The sequence below is a fragment of the Blastomyces gilchristii genome (genome assembly GCF_000003855.2).
Source record: "Blastomyces gilchristii SLH14081 genomic scaffold supercont1.7, whole genome shotgun sequence".
NCBI classification, from domain to species: domain Eukaryota; kingdom Fungi; phylum Ascomycota; class Eurotiomycetes; order Onygenales; family Ajellomycetaceae; genus Blastomyces; species Blastomyces gilchristii.
The window spans coordinates 2490804-2496018 of NW_003101676.1; positions in this window are offsets into that span (position 1 = coordinate 2490804).

Below are 5215 nucleotides of genomic sequence, written 5' to 3' on the forward strand. Positions count from 1 at the left end.
TTTTGATGTTCTTCTCTTTTGAATTTTCAAAACTGAGTTTAAAATCAGTTCAAGATTCATTTGATCATTATAAATCTGACTATTTTTAAGTCTTTTTAAAGCAGCTTGACTATCAGAGAATATCCATGTCTCTTTCAAACTATTTCCTCTTTTATGAGATTTTATTTCAATGAGTTTGAAAGCTTTCACTATTATAAATAGTTCAGCATCAAAGACTTCAGATTCACAGTCTAAATTCCAGAAATCTGAGATAAAATTGATATTATCTTCAGTATAAGCAATGCCTGCGCCTAATCTATTCAAATTCTCATTTTTTGAGCCATCTGAGTAAATCAGAATAGAGTCTTTTATATTAATTGTAGAGATCTTCTTCAAATGCTGTTCATATTCTCTCTCTTTAGATAGTTCACTTATTTGTAAGTCTATGAGAGATTCCAGCTTTTCTCTTCAGAGAGATATCTTCTCATGATCAATTTTCTCAACATTTAATGAAGAAAATTGATTCTTAATAAATGAACATAGTCTATACAGTTAAGAGAGCATTTTCTTTAAAGTATTATTCTCATTTTAATCAAGAAATCTATTTCAATTCAGTTCATTTTCTGAGTTAACTGATGAAAATAAAGAAGAGACTCTTTCTCTGATTATATAATTTGAGCTCATCTTCATGACTCTCAGAGCATAGTTCATACAGGTCTTTTCAAATTGAATAGCAGGAGATGAAATTGAAGCTTCAATTTCCATTGCTTTAATAGAAGATGACTTGAATGCTTTCAGAAGTCTTCTCAAAGCTCTGTTTTGTAGACTTTGAAAGAGTTCAGTGAAGTTATCTTGATTATTTCATCAAACTTAAACTTCATAATCAGCTACTGAGATAATACAGGCTATGTATAACTGTCTCATAGCCTGAAAGAATAGACCTCTCTCAGTATTTGATAGTCTGATTATACTATTCAGTAGTCTCTCTATCTTGATAATTCTTTGTTGAATATGATATTTAAAATTCAACTTGGAGTTTAACCATACTCCTAGCCATTTGACATTCAAACTGGGTTTAATCTCTTTATTCAAAAGAGTTAGACTTAGTTCTTTCTCATTAAACCTGGAAAAAAAGTGAATTAGCTCAGTTTTATTCCTATCAAATTGAATTAGATTGATATCTGCTCTAACAAAGATTTCCTTTGCTGCTTTCTCAATCACTTCTAAATTCTCTTTGATTGTCTTTGAACTGTAGAGTAGATCAATATCATCTACATAACTTGAAAATCTCACTATTTTCATCTCTCTATTCTTGAATAGATATGCAGTGTATATTGCAAATAAAACAGGTGAGATTGAAGATCCTTGTGATACTTCTATTTTTATCTCAGTTTTATCTTGTTTTCTTCCATCAAAGAATAGTTGTATAATTCTTTTAGACATGAAACAATTGACTCATTTTATTAGAGAAAGTGGCAGTTTTAACATCTTCAAAGTTTGAATCATCTTAGACTTTGAAACATGATCAAATGCATCTTTTATATCAATAAAAACTGCAGTTGAGACCAGGTCTTCATGCTTTACTACTTGAATATCATGAATAACTGAGAGAACAGTATCAATTGCAGAACATTGTTTTCTATCTCTCATTTGTTCATTAAATAGAAGAGAATCACTAATAGAGCTTATAAAAGATAATCTAGTAGCTATTATCTTTTCTAGAACTTTTCCCAAACAGTTCAACAGAGATATTACTCTATATGACTTAGAAACTGAAGCTTTTCTATTAGGTTTTGCAAGGATTACTCCAGTAGCTTCTCTCCAGCATTCAGAATGATAATCATTTCTTAAGAGATTGAAAAAGAGCTCAAAATATTCATTCTTCAAGTAGGAATATGTGTTTTGAATAATTAAATGATTAATTGAATCAGGCTCTGCAGCAGTTTTAATTGAACTTGAGAATATTGCTGACTCTAGTTCATCACATGTAAGCTCAGATCATTCCCAGTTATTTTCATCAATATATTCATGAAATGACATATTCTTCTCTTCTAAATGTGATGAGTTTTGAAAGAGAATTCTCATAAAATCATGACATTTTTCCTTAAAAGAGTTTGCTGTATACAATTCATTCTGAAATTCATATTCTAAGGTTGGAAGCTTTGCTACACTTCTTGTTTTAGTATAGTTGAAGGCTTTAAAGACTTCTTTTTCTTATGCTTCTTCAAGAAATTTGTTCCAGCAATCTGTTTTGACTTTTTTAATATCTGAAAAATATTCATTTTGAATAGCTTTGAACTCTTCATCAAATATTAAGTTATTCTTCCAATCTCTCTTAGCAGTGACTAATTGCTTTCTTTTAGAAGTGATATTCTCATTTCACTATGGTTTGAAATACTCAGAAGACTTTTTCTTTGGAATATTTTCTTCAATACTTGTTAGAAGAATAGATGTAATCAGCTTTACTCTATTCTCAAGTATTTCATTTAAGATATCTTGACTTTGATTTCAATAGAGCTCACTCTGCCTTTCAGATTTCAGCTGTTTTACTCTTTCTTCAACTGCTTTCCAATTAGACTGGCCGGCGGGACCATGAATTTCACATTTGGTTTCATTTGGTCTGGTCTCATACATTTCTTGGCGTGAGTCCCACCAGGACCAAGCCTCAAAAAAATCTGAAAATGGACCATTTCTGAGAGAAATAGCATGAAAAATGATCAGATTTAATTCAAGAACAGTGAAATGAAAGTAATTTCTCAGAATAAACTGTGAAAGATAATCATTCTTTCAAAATCAGAATGAGACTGAAACTGAAGATTAAAATCAGTCTCATTCAGTTCATTCAGTGATTGCTTATATAATCAGAATTTGATAACAATTATTAATAACACTCATGAAACAACTAAATACATTCTTGTACAAGTTTATTCTTCACTTTCTCATGAAAACTATACTTCTCTGATACACTGTGATCAGAGGTATTAAACTGTCTGATAATTTCATGTTTTACAATCATGAGTTTCTTGATTGTTTCTTCTTGTAATTGTCTCTGATGATAGTGATAAATATTTCAACTTGAGTTGAACTTTCACTTCATTCTCACCTCTATCAATGAAATTGTCAGAATATCACACATCATCAGTACAACAGTTGAATATATACTCTTAACAATTTTTCATAACTCTGAAATTGATTTGATATGTAAATTCATCAGATCATCTTGAAGATAGCAGTCAAATTCAGTTTTATAAGCATGTAGTTTTGCCTGATTTTCAGTTGTAATCAATGTATGCAAGTTCTGTTTCAAAGTTAGTATTATAGTTCTATGAGATATGAAGTATTATCAAAAATCATTACTTACTAGAGAATTGTATTTCACTGTCTTCACATCTCAAACATCTGCTCATTCAAATCTCTGATAGTTGACATTGTAGTAGTCTCAGGTTAATTTGACATACAAGTCTCATTCCTTCTCTGTTCAATCTTGAGAAGTGTAGATATTAACTCAATGAGAGAAATCTAGTAGAGCTGCTACAGCATAGTACTCTGTAAAAGATTGTTCAGTTTTGCTGTAGTAATATCTCAGTTTATTCCTTGCAGTAATAATAGTCTGCACTATAGCATTATTTCAGACTGAATTTCTTTTTGAGTGATTCAACTGCTTCTGAAGATAAGTAAATAAACTGTTATATATTCATCAGGCTGACTGCAGCATTGATGTATAAGTGATTGAGACTGTCTTTATTATCTTATAAAACTGAAACAGTAAATTAATCACATATTTCAACTGAGTTCACTTCATATCAGAAAGTTTTAATATCTGAATCTCTTCTCAATCAGAGTATTACACTCAATGATCAATTATCTGACACAATTGAAGAGTCTGAATAGTTATCTTATATGTTGAACTTCACTGTGTTCTAACATTCTGTATCATATTCAGTGATGTGACTGATTTGTTTGTTTATTAAATATTATAAAATTATTGTTATTATTTAGAGGAGGTACAAATTGCATTAGCAATGTTTCAAATCTGTGATATTTAAATTATTAGTCAATCTATTCAAAATTAACAGTAGCATTATCAAAAAGTATTATTAAAAAGCAATATCAAAAAGTGTTATTAAAAAATATTATCTTTTACAAAGTGAATGCAAAAGTTACTTGAGTAATTACTTTCATCTCATTTTCATCTCAAGAACCAGCTATCTCATTATTCTTTGTCTTGATATTAAGATTCTTTATCAGTGTTTGCATCACAAGTTGAATCACATGAGCAATGCAGAGAATATGACCTTGTTTATTATTTCAGAAATGTAAAGTCAATTTTTACTTCAAGCTCTTCATCATAGTGTAGTTATTCACAGTATTGTCAGTTGTAATTGTAAGAAGACTGAGACTAATATCTCAATAGTCATTTTTAATCACAGTCATTAATATCTCTGTTATATAATTCTCAGTATAACTACTGATCAATGATTCAAATTCAATTAATGTCTCTTAATAAGTTCAGTTCTCATCAATGTAATAACATGTAACTCTCATAAATGTAAGATTATTTATACTAGTTCATGCATTCACTGTGAGAGATACTCTTCAATGATTCTTCAACTCTGATTCTAGATATTGTATATTGACTTTGTAGTGTGTCTCAAGATTGAACTGAAGACAGAATCAATGTGAAATATAAAGAGTTGAATTAAGCATTTGAAGAAGTGTTCAGAATTCGGGGTTTTCAATTGATCAAAGAGAAAGATTCAGAGATATACATATGCAAAGTAATTATTCACAGAAGTTATCAGATGAGAGTTGTGAAATCAGAGTACTGATACATAATTATTTTCATATAATTTTCTTCAAATTAGAAAGTTAGCATTATCAAAAATCATTATCTGATAGAGTAACTTATCAGCTCAGTAGTAATTTTCTGATTATTTTTCTTTTATTGTCTGTATTCTGATGACTTCAGATGTCAGGAAAGTTCTTCAGAATCATAATCAGTTTATGATGAATATTTCTGAATACAGTTGCAGTGATTGTAGCAGAGAGATGACTCTTCAGTAATCTGTAATACAATCTGTTGATAATTATTTCATAGTTCATCTCAGTGTTTGTGTTGAGTTTTTCATAAATTTCATGACCTGAAATCAGATGTGAAGAATGAAGTAATTATTTATCATGATTGAAAGAGAGCATTCTGTGTTGAATTGTAAACAATATAGACTTTGTAATTCAC